This window comes from Lissotriton vulgaris, chromosome 1_1, assembly GCF_964263255.1.
Source record: "Lissotriton vulgaris chromosome 1_1, aLisVul1.2, whole genome shotgun sequence".
Classification (NCBI taxonomy): domain Eukaryota; kingdom Metazoa; phylum Chordata; class Amphibia; order Caudata; family Salamandridae; genus Lissotriton; species Lissotriton vulgaris.
The window spans coordinates 991,386,648-991,405,798 of record NC_141685.1 but is presented as its reverse complement, the minus strand read 5'-3'; positions in this window follow the sequence as shown (position 1 = coordinate 991,405,798).

Sequence of the window (19,151 nt, the reverse complement as noted above, 5' to 3'; positions counted from 1 at the left end):
TCAGACAGGTGGAATCCACCTCCTAATTAATTAATGGTAAAGGACAGGTAGGAAGAACAGTAATGAAGATTACTGGTAAGTAAATCGGGCATTCGAACACACATACCTTGGCCCACTTACTTTGGCAATCACATATACATTTAGGTACATTCAAAGCAAACACAGCCGTTTGCAAACATACCCACAAGCCCAAATACTGATACCCATCCACAAAAACAAGTACAGATGCATACATGGATACAAATAACTTATAGATACATGCAGACACAGAGGTTCACATATATAAAGGCAGACAGATACACACACAGGAGTTATGTTTAAGGTTTCTGGTGTAAGCTGCTGAATCCTGAAGGGAGAAAGAAAATCTTCAATAAGTATTTAATAAAGAAGAAAAACCTTGCACAAGGTGATATAGAAAACACCTGGGGTGCTTTTCACAAGTGGCATTTTGTAATACATTTAGGGGGCTCATTACGATTCAGGCTGGAAAGCCTCCGCCCGACACCACCTCTGAATAGGGACCAACCGACTTGCGGTCGGCGTTCCCACTAACGGGTTACGATGCAACTGAAGACTGTTCAGTCAGAGTCCCATTGTTCTCCATGGCCACAACACAGGCTCCTATGGGTAAAAGGGGGGTGTGCGGAAAATCCTGCACCCTGTTGCAGGCACCCCACTGTGCCTGCCACACAGTACAGGGTTTTACAGAGGGGTCCCTTAGGCACCCCCTCAACCATAAGCTGCTGGGCCTAGGGAGCCATACTAGGGGCCCCCAAAGTCTCTTTCCGACAGCCTTTCCGTGTCGGACAGGCCAACACGGAAAGGCTGTTGGAAATCAACATCGGAATTCCGACAGTGGAAACGCTGTCCATAGGGGTGTACGATGCGGTTCTGACTGACAGCAATACTCAACAAGTCACTCTGAAAAGAGTCGGAATGTTATCTCTCCTTTCTTTTTCATAGGGAGATCCACACACGTAAGTTTACTACTTAGAGCCCAATTATGATGTCAGATGGAACTGAGTCCGTCTGACATCGTTTGAGACCTGGGACCGAACGACTGCCTGTCGTTGGTACCAACCCAGCAATTAGAAGGCAATTGAACACTGTTCGTTCGGATTCCTATTCTTTACAATGGGAGCATGCATTCCGACTGGAATGCATGCTCTCATTTTAATGAGCTGAGATGCACTTCATCCCTGCACCCCATGGCAGGCAGCTGTGTGCAGGGATCAACGGGGGGCACCATAGGTGCACCCTAGGCTGCCATCCTGAGGCCTTGCACCCATGGGGGTCCTGCTGGGGGCCCCTCAAAGTCAGATTCCTGCAGCCTTTCTGTGTCCTAAGGCTGTGAGAATCTGCTATCGTAATCCCTCGGGCAGAAATAGCCACCTGAGGGATTACTGAAGGCTTTCGGAATGGCAGGCGGGCTCGCCGAGCCTATCGGTGACCATTCGGAAATCCGGTTCGGATTCCTTCCCGACCTGCCCCAACAAAATGGGTCGGTTGGAAAGGAATCTAAACTGGACATTTTGATGTGGTCGGAGTGACTCTGATGGTCAGAGCCGTTTCCGACCGCATCGAAATTGGCCCCTTAGAAGTAAATACGTGGGAGTGCAGTGGAGTGGTTGGAAAAAAATAACATACTTACTAGTAAATGGGAGACATTTCTAGAGGATTAAGGGGTGGTTTAGAGAAGGACATGCAACCCCCTCCCCCATGAGAATAAGAATATTGATATTCACAAACTGCACTTCTAAAGTTACTACAGCCAAAATGGGACCCAAACCAGTAGTAAACCACTCAGCTCAGAGACAAGATTCATGGCCCACCACTGTCACTTTAATATCCTCCTATAAAAACTAATGGCAGTAGGAATCTATATTACTATAATAAAGGAAGAACTTTCAGCCTTTGAGGCGGGTAAACTCGGGAACCACAGCGCCAATCCACACACCCGATACACCGTTGGAATCGTCAGGGTGTGTAGATGGTTATAGGCTATATACATTTTTTTTAAAAACGTTATTTAAAAAATTTACAGAAAAAAAAGTAGTCCCTCCGAAGTAGCGCCGGCCGCAACATGCGTGCTCACGTCAGGAGCGCGGGGAGGAGCGGCGTCCAGGAGCACGACGAGGAGTGGCGGACATGGCGCGGGGGAGGAGCAGTGACGTGAGGAGCAGCGGCGGTGCGAGCAGCGGACAGGCTGGAGGAGCGGCGGCTGAGGTAAGGGAGCGGCGGACATGGTGCGGGGGAGGAGCGGTGACATGAGAAGCAGCGGACAGGCCAGCGGCGGTGCGAGCAGCGGACAGGCGGGAGGAGCGGCAGCTGAGGTAAGGGGACCCATGTCGGGGCAGGTGGGGGACGGGATGGGCAGGGGACGGGCTGGGCGGGGGCCCAGGCTGCAGGAGAAAAGAGAATGATCCTGTGTTTTTATGGTGAAACAGCAATCATTAACACACCTCTAGGCCAAAAAGATTAGCTATGATGTAAGCTTTCCCAGCCAATGTACACTCTGTAGAACGGATTGGTCAGCTGTACACCTCTGCAAAGAAGAACAGACATATTTAAAGCAGTATATCAGCAGCGGACAGGCGGGAGGAGCCGCGGCTGAGGTAAGGGGACCCATGTCGGGGCAAGCGGGGGTCGGGGCAGACGGGGGTCGGGGCAGGCGGGGGACGGGCCGGGCGGGGGCCCGGGCTGCTGGACAATGTCGTGGCGGGTGTAGGGCGGGGAAGCCTGTTGCTCCCGGACAAGGTCGGGACGGGCTGCTAGTTTAATATAAAATCTCATAGGAAACAATGTTGAATTAAATTATTCAAAATAGTTAAAGATAGGAATAAATACAATCGAAAAGGCTATAAGGCTTGCACCTGACCATATAGGCTTTTACTGGTAATGTATCAAGCTCAAATGTAATATACAAAGGGCACCTGCTTCTCATTCAATCGATATAGATAAGCTCTGGAACCAAATTTTCCTTAGAAGTAAGGTGTCTGAAAAAAGGATCCAAGGAATTATGTAGCAGGCAAAACCCAGGTTAGGCAAGAGTGTTGGCCAAATTATGCTGCATGAAAAGGAAAATTAAGAGGCATAATTTGACTCATTTTGTGGAAGTTTTAATTCATTAATTTGACATTTTTATCAATTTTAAAAGTGATTGGGCGAATGTTTCATCACACCATTGGGTTCAGTTAGTCAGCAAATTTCAGCTATCAGCTAGATGTTGCTGAAATCAGCAAACTATTCAGCAGATGGTGAAATATTTGGCAAGTGCTCAAAATGCATATTTATGTGAAAAACGCCATGGCACCTCAATTTGAATGGCTCTTCCTGTAAGTCAGGGAATCATATCTAGTGCCCTGGTGGATTTTCTGGTTTGAAAGAGCCAAAACATCCCTTGAATTATCCTGTTTGTATCTGCATTATCTGTATGGGATTTGTCCTAAAGTTGAACAAGCCCTAGCACCCCGAGTGTATTTATAATGTGAGACAACCAATAATTTACAGTACCTCCATCTCAGGAAACCACCTCTATCAAAGTTCAAATGTAAATTCCAGCTTAGTGATTTCTGTGCAATCAAACCCAGAGCAATATAAGACAACAAGGAATGACAACAGTAATAGGCTTGAAACTGAACTCAAAATAAAACTCACATAGGATGGGGTTCCTTTTGTAGTTGTGGCCGGCATGGCTGGTGGGGGAGTGGGCGTGGGGAGGTTGCGGGGCAGTCGCAGAGGAGGTTGCGGGGAATCGCTATTGTACTTTTATCTGGGATCTAGAATACGTAAAAGCATTGCAGATTCTTAAGAAGGTATCCGCCGCAGCTCTGTTCCTGAAATACCCTGATGTAAATCAGCAGTTCGCTCTGGAAACTGGTGCATCAGCTTTTGCAATCCTCTAACAAACTTTTCAGGGGCAGATGCCTAGCAGTCAGTGGCTTTTTATTCAAGAACTCTTTCATCTACAGAAATAAATACCACAAATTATGATAGGGAGAGCCTGTTAAGGACTTGTTCTCCCATTAGAGACATTACTTAGGAGCCATACATAAAATCTTGGTATGGATTGATCACAAAAATGAAGGCCATTGACATTCATGAAGGGCACCAATGCCACACTAGATGTACTTTGTTCTTCTCAAGATTCAAGTATGAGATTACTTGTCGACCCAGGAAAAGACTTGAAAAGGCTGTTGTGCTTTCTAGCGAAGAAAAACATGAACATATAACAGCACAGTCTTCCTGTATTTTAAGTGTATTGCATCGCCAGCAAGTACAAGCTATGGAGATGCAAGATGAAATATGCACGGTTTAATAAAAGATGGATTATATAGCTTGGATACAAGAAAATACTAGATTACATAACAGTCTGAAGAGTTTACTTTTAATAGACAAAACGTTATTTGTACCAGAATGAAGTATTACTTGCAAAGTAAATGCCATTATGCTGTAATACATCTGTAACCAGGCATTCAGGAATGAGAACAGAATTATTGACACTTTTGTTTTCGGGACCCAATATGCAACTGTGGAAGAGTAGATAAAGAAATCTTCCATATGTATTAGGGTCAAATCAGACTGCAGGTCTTCAAACTCTTCTACTACCCATCAAGCATCCTACATCTCGTAAACGTTTTAGTGGAACTGTCGTCTTCCGATGGTCTAAACAATTCATTAGCATTGGTGGACTATTTCATTAAGCTATCTCATTTTACACCTCTTAACAAATTAAAATCTGCTATAGAGCTGACTAATGCATTTTTGCAAGAGATTTTTTGACATCATGGTCTTCCTTAGATCATATTTATGGACAGTGTGGACCAGTTTATCCCAAAAGCTGGGAACGAACTGTGGAAACATCTACACTCAGTTAATTATAAATTCACTCGTTTAATCATAAGACTAATCAACAGATGGGGAGGAAGAATCATGCTATTGAGTAACATCTTTGATTTTTTGTAATGGTCTGTCCTCATTATTGTTCCAATTAATTGCAATCACTGAATTTGTGTATAACTTTCAACTTATTGCATTCAGCTTTTTGACATTTTTCTTGACATGTGGCATTTACCCAAGATTGGAGACTTGATACTGCAAATATACCATCAGTTCAAATGCTTTGAAAACAAACAAAATTCAACTTCTGCAGGAAGTCACCTACAGAAGGCTAGACTGGATTATACAATATATGCTGATAAATTTTGAATGTCAGTTCCTGTGTACAAAAAAGAAAGTCTTTTACCTGAAGTAACAATCTTTCTGGTGTGTATCTCTGCTTGCAGTTTTCTTACCTGTAGAACAACTCCAGGCGTTAGACTGCATCTAGAAATTCAAATTTCTCGCGTCCCTTGTATGGGGCGCTGGCTTCGGATGGACTTTGGAAGTGTCATCAGATAAAGTCACTGAAGCCATAGAGCACCCACACTGGCAAAACAGTTTCATACCATTTTTTTTACAAGCCTTTGAGGCGAGAGGTAGATTGACATCGAAAGATTAGTGCAGTATCAATGATAAAAATTAAATCTTATTAACTTTCCCTACAACATCTCCATCAAATGGGGAGGCAGGCAGGTTGGTGAGGAATCTTCAAGTAGATAGAGTATGCACCAGAAAGATAGTAAGAGCAGGAAAGTAACTTTTCCTTCTGATGAATATGTTTACCTGCAGATTCTTCACCTGTATAACAGGTTACAGAGCAATACCCTGCCTGGAGAGGAGGGTTAATGGATGGTTAGACTAGAAAGTCCTACAGGACAGACCTGACAAAGAAGCTGTCCCTAAGCACTTCAGAGTTCAGCTAGTAGTGTTGGCAAAAGTGTGCAGGGATGACCATGTTGCCATGTTTCGAATCTTAACTATGTGAACGTGTCTGGCAAAGTCAGAAGTGGTGGTCTCTGCCCCGGTCGAGTGGGCCCAGATTCCTACCAACGTGTCTTTCTTGGCCAAAGCATAGCAAATCATGATGAAGAGAACGATCCACCTCAAAAGGGTCCTTTTCGGCACTGCTTTTCCTTTTATGGCACCACAGTAGCCAAACAAAGAGCTGGACATCCAGTTTGATGTACTTAGTGCTGTCTAGATAATAATTAACTACCTGTCTGAGATCCAAGAGCTCTGCCTCCTTAGTAGGATGGGGTGCTGAGTAAAAAGTGGGGACAATAATGGACGGACCCAGATGGAATGGAGTCACTCCTTTTGGTAGGAAAGCAGCCCTGGTTCCCAATGCAAATTTATCAGGGTAGAAACAGGTAAAAGGAGGAGGGAACTGAGCTCACACATCTGGCGGAGGTGGGAGCTGCCAAAAACGCCCTTTTACTGGTCAACATCTTTAAGAGACAACTATGCAGGAGCTCAAACAGTGTTCTCATTAGATAAGTCAATCCTAAATTAAGTTCCTACTGAGACACAATAAAGGGATTGGAGAATACACATTTGTCAATCCTTTAAAAAAACATTAATAACAATGGGAATGTGAAAAGGGGTGGCTGGTTCAGCACATCGAGCAATGCAGACAAGCAGCTAAGCACCCCTAGACAGTACCAATCTCAGAACCCCACTGAGCAATAGATTGTGCATACTGCAGGACCTGGAACAGCTGAGCCTGCTAGGGATCTACATCACTGTTGGCACACCAAGCAACAAAGTTGCTCTATCTGCAAGTGTAAGCGGATTTGGTGGAGGGGCAACTTGCTGAGAAGATAATGTACACTATCTCCAGTGGCAGCTGTAAGGAGTTCATGTGTCCCCGTTCAATCTCTAAGAATGTAGGTCGAGGCACTGGAGATTGGGATAGAGAACTATTCTGCGTGACTGCGAGAAAAGGTCTGGCATGAATGGCAGGCTAATCGGAGTACATGTGGAGGAGGTTGCGCATCACACCCTTCTCTGCCAATCAATGGCTAGGAGAAAGACTTGGGCCCGGTATTGGTGCATCTTCTTGAGAACTTGCGGAATTGATGGTATGGGGGATGCACAGTGCAACTGAAAGTTCCATGTCAACTAGAACAAGTTACCAAGGCTCCTCTCAACAAATAATGGGGGGGTGCAAAACTGCTGGCATTGAGCATTTTTCGAAGCTGCTAACAAGCCCACCTGAGGGGTGCACCACTGGGCAAAGATGCTCAAGACTATCTCTGGTAGAATGCCCACTCATGATCAGCAAGATGACGCCAACTCAGGCTGTCAGGTCTGATATTCAGAGACCCTGCTAGGTGATTGGCATTGAGCCAGATCCCTAGAAGATGTACCCAAGACTACAGTCTCAATGCTTCCAGGCAAAGGAGATGAGACCCTAATCCCCTTTGCTTGTTCACATACCACATTGCAGTGTTAAACCATTATAATCTGGATGGATCGACCCATGATGGAGGGGAGGAAGGCCTTGAGCGCACACCGAATTACCCGCAGTTCCTGCAAGTTGATGCACCTGCTCTTCCGGAGACCAGAGGCACCGGTTCTCCAGATCCTCTAGATGGGCTCCCCAACCTCGGGTGGAAACACCAGTCACTACCGTAGCCACCGCCAGAAGGTGAGTGGAGGCCATCTGGCTGGTCGGGGTACCTTATCCCGCCCATCAATCCACTCCCGCTGCAATACTGGGGGGGATCATGATGGTGTCAGACCAGTCTCCCCCGTACTGCACTCCCTGCCTGCGGATGCACCACTGCAGGGCTCTCATGTGCCCCCGTGCATGTGTGATTAGGAGAATGCATAAAGCCAGCAGAGCTAATGCAACAGCTCCTTAGGGCAGTGCTCAATGACTGCAGTGCACTACATGTCAGACTACCAAAAACACGTTAGATGGCAGAGAATACAGACAGAAAAAGGAACCAGAGAGAGCAATGTTTCATGTCCAAATTTAAAACGTATAGTCAGGGCCTTAATAATAGAGAGGAGTGGGAAAGATTGATTGAATGATAAGCTGTAAAAAACAATTTTGGGATACATAGGATTGCCTGTGTATACTAATAAATATATAATGACGCTGAATATTACCTTCATAGGAAAATTCATGCAGGAGTTTGGATAAATACACAGCATTCACCATGTAATCATAAAGGTATAAGTTATGCTGCACATGACCCTTATGCTTTTGATATACGATGCACTAAAAAGTCTGAAAAGCCCCTTACACGATAAAGTAGGGGCAAAAGGGATGCTAAACTGCTAAGGGATGAAGAATAAGAAATAAACACCACAATATTAATAATACACAATATATGTATATCCCCTAGTATGGTGACCATGGAAGGCGGTATCTGACGATGGACATACAAAGCGAATCTAAAGAGCATTTTAGTCTCTCGTAATTTCGTCACAGTACATGAAATCAAACAAGCATTTGCAATGCAATAGGTCTCGCAGCATTCAAGTTTGAGTTATTGGCATTGTATATGACAATGTGTTGCATTAATTTTTTTGCAAACTCTGTATTGGCTGGTGGTGTTTGTGCCCGGTGAAAGCGTGCCCTGACAGATGGTGGTGTTTGTGCCCGGTGAAAGCGTGCACTAACAACTTGTGGTGTCTGTGCCTGGTAAAAGTGTGCACTGACGGCTGATGGTGTTTGTGCCCGGTGAAAGCGTGTACTGACGGCTGGTGGTGTTTGTGCCCGGTGAAAGCGTGCTCTGATGACTTATAGTGTTTGTGCCTGTTGAAAGTGTGCACTGATGGCCGGTGGTGTGTATGCCTGATGAAAGCGTGTACTGATGGCTAGTGGTGTGTGTGTGCCTGTTGAAAGTGTGCACTGATGGCTGGTGGTGTGTGTGCATGTTTAAAAGTAAAGAGCGCCATACTGCGATTGCTACAATAGTTAATTGTGGATGTGTTAACAATTGATGGGTGCACTGATGGCTGGTGGTGTGTGTGCCTGTAGAAAATGTGCCCGGCGCATTCAGAAAACAGTTGGCAGGCAACAAGAAGCAACCAGCTGGTTCATTTCAGACATGGACCTCTTCCCAAAGAGGGATCTATAAAATGCACCCGACATGAATGAAGCCCCTGCCTCGTGATCACAGTATTCAGAAGTGTCAAAACAGAAAAATTAAGTTAACAAATGGGTGAAATCGCGGGGTACAACCTGCTCATTTCTAATGAGTACTACAGAAAAAAACCTAACAAATGAGGAGACACCTACCATACACCAAAACAGGCAGTAAATACTGTAAACGAAGCTATGTTAAACATTAAATAAACCGGCCGTCTGTATAAAAACAAACGCCTAGCCAAAGGCATTTGATTCAAACAATCACGTTAATGATTTGCAAACCCAAAGCAAAATATAAGGGCAAACCTACGTTGTGCTCGATAAATAAGTTGATAAAGTACAAATAGAAGTATTCTAGAAATGTCAAATGTGCACAGAAGCCACACTTGAAAGGGGCGGCCTATATTCTACCTCTGAGGACGTACTACAGCTCGCACAAGTCGACGCTGGTAGAAAAAAAAAGATTAGTGCACATCGCTAATAAACTCAATGGCATGGCACACGGCCAACATGCTAGAACATAAATAAACAATATGTCCCCGCCTCAAAAGAAAAAAAATCATTGTTAGTCAAAGTACACCTGTCAATTCTGCAGAAGATGTGATGTGTGTGCTTGGGGAATGGAATTCAGGGGCTAGGTATTTCATAAAGTACACACCCTCCAGAAGTTCACATTAAAGAGGCACAAACCAATGGAAAAATAAATAAACTCACTCCCCTTTTGAGGTCAGGCACCACTATATTAGAAGGTACCAAAACCTGGAGGGTGCGTATAAAGACCGGTGCAAATTATGAACCACTGAGATGCATTAAATCTGCCAATACAAAAAAGCAAAGTTTCTAATAAATGCAGAGGAATGTGTCATCGGATGTCAATATATACACTTAAACTTTCAGGTGTAGCACTTCCGAGTGCCTACATACGTTTTCAAAATTCGACTTTCAACTACCTGCTTTGCCCCACTAAGTATCTGTTCTCAGTGGACAATCAAAACGTGGACATTGCAACTGAAAGTTCCTTTTAAATGTGCACATTCCCATGCCAACCACAAAACGTCTATTCAAGATCACAGGATAGCACCCCAGGGAGTGGACAGCAGTCAACTGTGTAAAAACGAGCAACCCTCGGTACTAGCCACCGCTCCGCGCCCGTATTTAGAACTACAAAGTGATGTCAGCAATATGGAGTCTGTAGTCTTTGTACAGAAGCAACGTGCGGCATGTGTATCTAGGAAAATTCAAAAGGGGAGACAACCTGAGCCCAAAAACTCTCTGTCAGTCAAAACCGCACCTCCGCAAACGAGTGTAGGGATTTAAAATCCGAATGCTCCCCAGATGCGCCGCAATGTCCTGACGTGTGATGAACAACAAAATGACGTCATAGCGTAGACTTTTGTAGTTCGCACTCCTGAAGCCCGCGCACGTGCCCACGGATGGCCAGAGAAGCAGTGTTGGTGACGCGGGGCTCCCATGCACGAGGGAGAGCCCCGCGGAGTCTGCAGAAGTCAACAAAGCCGGTAAGTGGGGTTTAGTTGGAGGGGGAGGGGGGATGCGCTTGTGTGTGTGTGTGTGCAGCGGCGGCGAGGGGGGGCTCTGTATGTGTGTGTGCGTGTGTGTGTGTAGGTGCGCTTGTGTGTGTGTGTGTGTCTCTGTTTGTGCGCATGCGTGCAGGGGGAGGTGTGGCTGTGTGGCAGCTTTCCAGGAGAGGAGACAGGTGCTGGCCTCAGTGAGCACGTTCTCATGCGTGTGGCCCGCTCAATTCCGAGCGCGCGGCCAGCTCCTGTCCCCTCTCCTGGAAAGCAGAGTCGCTCACAATAGGTCTCTGGCGAGACTGCTCTTTCGCGCGGTTCAACGCCAGGAGACCTAAAAACCAATTAAAAGACGCTAATGCTAAAGGCATTTAAAGTGGAATCTTGCAGGACTATAATGAAAGTGAAAACATTTTTGCAAACAACAATTAGACGTAGGATAGAAAGATTTGATACTAAGATGGCCAACACAAACGTAATTAGACGCAGCGTCAACGTGCACTGACATAAAAGGGATGGCCTCATCAAACGACTTATACAAACAGAACCAGAATCCAGGCAAGCCGTAACGCTAAGGCATAAATAGGTACCCGGAGCATAATGGAGAGGGCCCCAGTTATGGAAAAGTTTTTGGCGGGGTAAAATATCACCTTTATTTAGAAAGGTAACCCGCTTTCCTTTCCCACATCGTTTAAATATGCTTCATTAAGTGAACCCAGGGTCAGTAATTAACTACAAAGGCATCCATCTCTGCAAGAAACTGCCTCGCAAGATAACCCAGTGTTAGTAAGAAATAACATAAGCCGTTATAGAAATAATATCGTACGGCTTAGTCAAATAAAATTGGAGCTAAGATTTGAGGTGTCCGTTCCATTACAGGGACGGAGCAGCCTTCTTGAAAGTTGGGAACTAGACATAACCTGATGAAGATTAACAATGACATAATGTATATCGGAAATTAATGAAAGGGTCAATCAAAGGCACAGACCGTTCTTGAAATGGAGATGCTGCTAGCACTATTAAGGACAACTGAATGGGCTCAAATTTATTAATGCCTGGTGATTGTAAATATAAATGTTTAATTTAAAAAAAAATAGCCTTGGCAATAAAAACAAAGAAAGAGAAAAAGTATTCTCTCTTGTAGGAATTTCAGCCTGAAAAAATTGACAAAGACTGGTCGATAAATCCCCTCCTCAACAGTGAAAAAAGAAAATACTCACTGGTGCTTTAATTAAGACAGCTCTGGAAATGAAACAGGAGATATAAGAGGGAAGAAAGAATAGTTTGTAAGTGGTGAAATGAACATAGCAGAATAAATAGGAAATTTTTAGAATAAATAAATAATATGTTGGATTAACAAAAAATATAAATATTTCATTAAAGGTATATACCCCTTGAAGCGGATATCTGAATTTACTTGATTGAGTTAGATACCCCGCCTTCTTCTTAGTAAGTAATGAGAAATGGGGCGTGGTTATGTCAAGTAAATTGAATAATGAATATGCAACTAATTGGCCCGTTATTCATAGGGGGCCAACCCATATAACCCAAGAAGAAGGGAGTTCAGCGGACAGGTGCAACATGATCTAAATACAATTGCACAAGCGATATCTCCCTGCGAAGACAAAATTGAGTGAGACACGTTATAGTTATCTCAACATTACGATATTGTGAGATGTGTCATGGCTACGGTTTTAAAATAAAATAATTATCAACTGAGTCGCTAGGTGTTTACCTTTAATATGGAAACCTAAGAAAATATAGTGATGATAATCACAATCTGTAACGATCGTAATTGAATATAGGATGCACTGAACCAAAACAGTTAGTCTAGGTCCGCACAAGAAATACATTGAATTAAATTGTATGTTATTGTTTATTTTTAGATATATGGTCTGTTTTTATGGAAAAAGTCATGAATGTTATATGAGTCCTGAGGAAGGTGTTAAGGAAATAAAAGATACACCGAAACACGTTGACATATGGACTAATAAGTGGTATACTGTTTTAATAGGTTTATTTCATGTATTATGTGTATATGGGTATTACACACCAGGAAATGTGTTCATGAAAAATTTGATTGATATATTTACTGTTTTTTGGATAACAATACCACTGGAGTAAACATAGTGATATAGTGTTGTATGTTGTTTTATTTTAAATATATAATATGTATGTGATTAGTTTATAATTGTAAAGTGTTCATGAAAATTGCGGCTACAGATATTGTGAACTGGTTACATCATTATGATTTTTTTTAATATGTATTTTAAATTAAATGCAATCTAAAGTGGGCCTTTTTTTGCATTGTTTGGAATAAAGAATTCTTATTTAAAAAGACGTGTTATGACACTTAATGATTGAGTGCAGATTCTAGTTCAGTGCAAACTATTGTAAACTAGTGAATTTGGCACAGAAGGAAATTTCCTTTTTGTAAGTGTAAACTACCCGGTCCCTTTTGGTCCAACAGGGGTAAACTCTCTCATATGTTGGGAAGAGAGCTAACTTACAACACTGGCTCTCAACCTAAAGAGCCAGTATCATTAGAAAGAACACCTGTACAGTTGACCCCCCCAAAGGCCCAGAGTTCTTTTACGGACCAAGAGTGAAGTACTTTCCACCATACAAGAATAATTTTGGGGCAGAAGTGTTGGTTCCCTGCATAACCATGGCACCATTACAAAACCATAATAATACTTTGCCCTGCAAACTTCCAGATTGTCTGCAAGCATAATGTCAAGCTACAAACCCAGGGAATCATAGTACCCACAATGTTACACCTTCAAGCCACTACTGCAAGGATAGCCAACATGCAAACTCTCTAGGCGGCATCAAAGGAGCAGTCTCTTCAAGGGAGCTTTCAACTGATATGCATAAAACTTGTATGTAACCTTCCTGGTTTAGTTATGCAGATTATACACTAGGAATAGAGAAACCATTGTACATTTTATGCTCTTTTGCAGTAAGACAAGCATTGTTCGTAGGAAATAGTTGGATCAATATTTAATAACGACAGCACTCTGTGGTTCACCGATGCACTTGAACAGTACTATAGGACTAACAGAACATTGAATATTATGCATTGGTGTCTTCCGATTGGCCTCCTTGGATCCCAGATACACAATAAAAGCAATAGCTTTTTTAATCTTTTCCTGGAAATTCTTGTTTGAGCATTGTATATAGCACAATGCACATTTTTTTCCAACAACTGCACAGCCAGATGCCCTGGGTGGTACAACCGTACTTTATGTTTTATATATTGTTATGTACTGGTTATGTTGCAGATGGCAGGCCTGTTTTGCTAACACGAGCGCTAACTTTTAACAGTATGTAGTTCTTGATATTTTCTTTATTGGTTGTGAATTGCTTTTAATCCGTTGTATGTTATATAAATAGATTCATTGTTACAGCTGAAGTGGACATTAATAACGTTGGATTGATTGGATTAGACAGTGTTTATCTACCCTACAGTAAAAATACATGTGAATTATCACATCAAACGTCTAAGCAGCACACTAGACTTGCTGTAATGAACAGTACTGAAAATATCAACAAAAACCATCTGTTAAAATTTCAATAATGAGCCATGGGAATCAGGCTGGGTTTATAGACTACCCTGGGAAGAAGCAGGCATGTGTAGGAAGCTGGGTTTCTGTTGCAGTAACCCCCCCCCCCACAAACTTTTTTCCAGACTACTGATGCACTTTGACTTGATGTGGCCTGGGTCCCTGCCAATCAGGTTCCCAGGGCCGCTGTTCCTTCCCCAAAACTGTACCTTGTACCCATAATTGGGACCTATATGGCCACATGTCAGACCCTTGTAAAAGGTACTATGGGTACCAAGGGCACTGTGACCAGGGAAGGCCCCTAAGGACTGCAGCACTTGTTGTGCCACCCGTAGAGGCCCTGTACATTTACACACACACATACACACTGCCATTGCAGGGTGTGTGTTTTGGTGCAGAACAAAGTGAAGAGTGGACATGGCACACGTCCCTGTGTGCCATTCCTACAACCCACTGACCTGGCACAGGTCTGCCACCCCTGTAGCTGGGTTCACTTTACCAGTGGCAAGGGTTCAGGTGCATGAGCCCTGTACCCCTACAGTGTCTATGCTAAATCTTAGACATTGTAAGTGCAGTACAGCCATTAAGAGTACATGGTGCTGGGAGTTTGTCATTACGAACTCCACAACACCATAATGGCATTACTGAAAACTAGGAAGTGTGGTATCAAACTCCTCAGCACATTAAACCCACACTGGCTTAGTGAAAAATGCACTTCGAGGGCATCTTAGAGGTGCCCCCTGAAAAACGACCAGACTCTGGTAGGTTCCCTGACTGGTACACACCAGCCTGCCACCAGGAGACATGTTCAAGGAAGGACAAGGGGAACCCATAGAATCGCTCGGGACCATGGGTGGCAAGTAATTATCAAAACAACAAGTGGTCCTGAGCTTACAAGAATGAGGGAAACCTATATATATAGATCACAATGGAATTCTATATAGTTCAGGATTCCTTGACCAGCCGGTCAGGGAATGTTTATTTGTTCAATGAGTATAGGATTTCAGAATACAACATATAACCCAAAACATACGGGTTACATTAGGGCACAATCCTGTGCCAAGCGTAAGGAGAGAGGTAAGGAAGTGAGGGCAAGTGAAAGAAAATATCAGGCAAACAGAGTGAGCTTGCAGGTCACTGAATTAAATTCACATTGACAGTGTATCCTGGAGTCATTCATACACACAATGATATCAGGGAATTAACTGTATGAATTACTCTACGGTCGTCGACGTTTCGATCCCCAGCTCAGTTACAACGGGATCATCATCAGGACAAGTAAAATAATTTTGCCTGAACAAAAAGTCAATTATAATTTGTCATTACGAACTCCACAACACCATAATGGCATTACTGAAAACTAGGAAGTGTGGTATCAAACTCCTCAGCACATTAAACCCTCAGCACATTAAACCCACACTGGCTTAGTGAAAAATGCACTTCGAGGGCATCTTAGAGGTGCCCCCTGAAAAACGACCAGACTCTGGTAGGTTCCCTGACTGGTACACACCAGCCTGCCACCAGGAGACATGTTGCTGGACCCCTAGGGGGGAGCCTTCGCTCCCTGAGCCCAGAAACAAAGCCTTTCCTGGGGAGAGGTGTTCACACCTCCAGCAGGCCAGGAAGAGCCTTCTGTGGTAGGGGAGCTTCAAAGGCCTGGCAGCCTTTGTAATGCGACCCCCAGCCTCTCTTGCTATCAGGCCCCCTTCCTGTCTCCCCTCCTTTTCGGCAGGAAGACAGGCAGGGAAAATTAGACAGCCCAGAAGGTGTGCCCACCTCTGCCAACCCCAGCCCTCAGGTGGGGGAGGCGAGGTGAAACCCACTCTTAAGTGCCCATCATCTTGCAGATGGCACGCACTCCCCAGTCAGGATTAGGGATTGTGCTCACTCCCCCACTTGGGGTGAGCACCCCAATGGTGTTGTTTCATAAGGTCAGTAGCCCATTTGCTACTGACTACGAGACCCCTAAAACGCACCCTAACTACAGTATTTAAGGGGCAGCCTTGAACTAAGAAGGCAGACAAAAAACCAGAAGAAAAGAAGAAGGAGGACCGAACATCCTTGCCGAAGTTAACAAGAGGAGGACGGCCCACTTACTTGGCCCCAGCCCTACCGGCCTGTCCCAACTCAAACCTGCTCCAGCGAAATCCCATTGTCCTGCAGCCAGCAACCGCAAAAAACCTGGAGGACCTGCCTGCCTTCCATCCCATAGACTCTGTCTCCGTCTCAAGCTCCGCAAGGATCTGCGGGTCTGCACCACTCTGCACCAGGGGCCCACAGCCCGAGTTTAAATGGCACAACACCAAGAGGAGGTCTCCCCAGCGATCCTGACCTGAGATCCGGTGACCCCTGACCTGCCTCAAGTTTCCAGCCGAAACCTGCAGCCACAATCTAGAAGGTCCCCCAAACAGCGACCAAGAGCTGGTAAGAAGATCTGACCCTAAAGGCACCCCTGTACCTGACGCCACACGGCCTTTGGTGGCCCAAACAACAATGCCTAACCAACTCCCAACATCCCAACTTACCTCTCTAAGTGGTGGTCGCACCCAGAAGACCTTTATCCCCGATCCTGCAGTGTGTTTGCAAACCGGAGACTCCCCATTGAAAGCTACAGGGCTCCCGACGCCAAACAGCACTCTACACCCGGCTGCCCCAGTGCCGCTGAGGGTGCACCTTTTGTGCTGTCTTGAACTCCAATATGCCCTGAGCTTAAGTCCAGAAGCTTTTCTCCCACAACTCAGTAGCCTGCTCGTCAACAGCCACCAACCGGATGCCCCATATTCCCCTTAGGATAACATTGGGGCTCAGCACTCTGCACCCGGCCGGCCTAGTGCCACTGAGGGTGTAACAAGATGTATCCTTGACCCTTAGTGACTCCTCAGTCAAACTCCAGAATATCAACTCCAAAAACAAAGTACTTACCTGCTAACCGATAACACTATTTTCCTCCATAGGATAACATTGACTGTTTTTCTATGAAAAGTTTCCAAGTGTTGAGTTGGAAAACCTAAGAAATCCTTTTAAAAGTGTACTAAATAATAAAAATGCTTTTACTCACCTGTTTACAAGAAAAGTCCCAGTGCAGTATCCAGGTATACTGTACCATGTAAGAAAAGTAATCTGCAAAGTAATCTACTGGTCATTTTACTAAAAAGCCTATACAAAGTATCTATACTGTATTTCCAAAGCATTGCATTTTCATTAACAATACTGTAATCAAAACAAGTTTGTATAAAATTGCAAACCAAACTGTGTTACAGCTGCATTACTACTGTAAAGTATTTCTTGCTTACCTGTGCAAGGCTTGCTTGGTTCTAGAAAATAAAATAACTGAAAGAATATTTTATACAAAAACAATTGGTCTGAAGGTCAGTCTTCGAGTGTGTGAATTAATTTGCTGAGTGTGTACAACAATGCTTAACACTGTCCTCTGATAAAGCCTTACTGCTCGACCACACTACCACAGATAGAGAGTGAGGTACTATCTAACTTTTTCTTTGCCTACCTTTGGGGTTCCACTGTGCTCAGGGCAAACTATACCCCGCTTTGGTATAGTATATACAGAGCCAGCTTCCTACAGCATTTGCTTACTTTAATTGATGTAAATGTTAAGTGGCATGAGAAGAACACAGAGAAGTGCAAATCATGAGTAAGTAGACACTGGCCTAGTGATAGTACAGGCATGGGAATGTCACCAAAGAATGTAAATCATGAAAACTGATCAGACGAAAAAGGTAAAACACGCAGAGGTAATAAGTCCCACAGAATGCAAACCATGTGCAGAGAGATATTAAGGAAGAGGTAAAAGAGGCATGGGAAAACCACCAAGGAGTGCAAATCTGTAAGGCGACCACATGGCAATTAGTCAAATTCCGGACAAAGACTGTAAACATTCTGGACAAAGATTTAAATATGAAGAAAACAATTTTTAGCAAGGGGTCTAGAAACATGCACTCCAGGCTACATTTAGGAACTCACAGGTAAATAAAGGATAGTGTGTTCACAGGATTCTGCCATCTTTACCAGGAGCAGTACGCCATTCTGAATGCAGACTTTGAACTGGTAAACCTTGAAGATCTGTCAACAAAGTTTAGAAGCCAACATTCATGTAATAAGGGTTGCTCTAGAGTTTACAACTAATGTGAACAACGATAGTGTCCTAAACACCAACTGAAAGCAGTTCAAGCTCTCAGCCCATGTAGTCCAAGATCAGATAGATGTTCAATGTGAGGTTTGTGAAGAAAACCTATGGGTTGATTTAGATTGTAGAGTACAGTATTTACTCCATCAGGGTGACAGAGTAAGATACTCAGTTACCCTGATGGAGTAATCATACTATGAATTTAAAGATGTACGCCGACCCAGCAGATGTCATTTACATTGGTAGGAGCCAGTGTCACCGCAGATCCTGTCAATGGTTTCAAAGTGTGATGTGGGTGGTGGATCTGGAAGGGGGGCTGCGATTGAAGCTCAGGCGCCCATCCCTCACAACCACCATTTCATTATTTGCTTCATGACATCACGGTTTTATCAGTTAAAGTAGTTTTGTTAAGTTTCCTTTATATACGGCCCTCATCGAAGAGGGTGGAGTGATGAAAAATGGCGAAACATCACATGCAACGTATTGTACACATAACTCTCAATGAGTTCTTTCATGCCGAAGAACTAGTCCACAAATTGTAACGCCCATTCGATTTCTGTAACCCTGGGCATAATGTACCATATGTTGTGTACCTGTTGCATTATCTGCATCATCCGAAAAAATTCAATAAACAGAATTTGAAACAAAGTGTGATGTGCAGCTCCGTCAACACGTCAGTGCCAAACAGCACACTTACATTATCTTATTTTATTTTCAAAAACAAAATCCCAATGTGAGATTTTCTTTTTGAGAAAAAGAAAAAACAATGTCCTACTTGCTGCGGGAGTTTCCTCCCATGACGTGGGGGTCATTATTATGTTTTTAATATGTTTTTACTCACCGCCTTGTTTTAGATGGTGTGTGAAAGTAAAAACTGGCCATCTGTCTGTCTGCCCGCTCTAAATAGGGTGGCGGGACAAATGAATAAC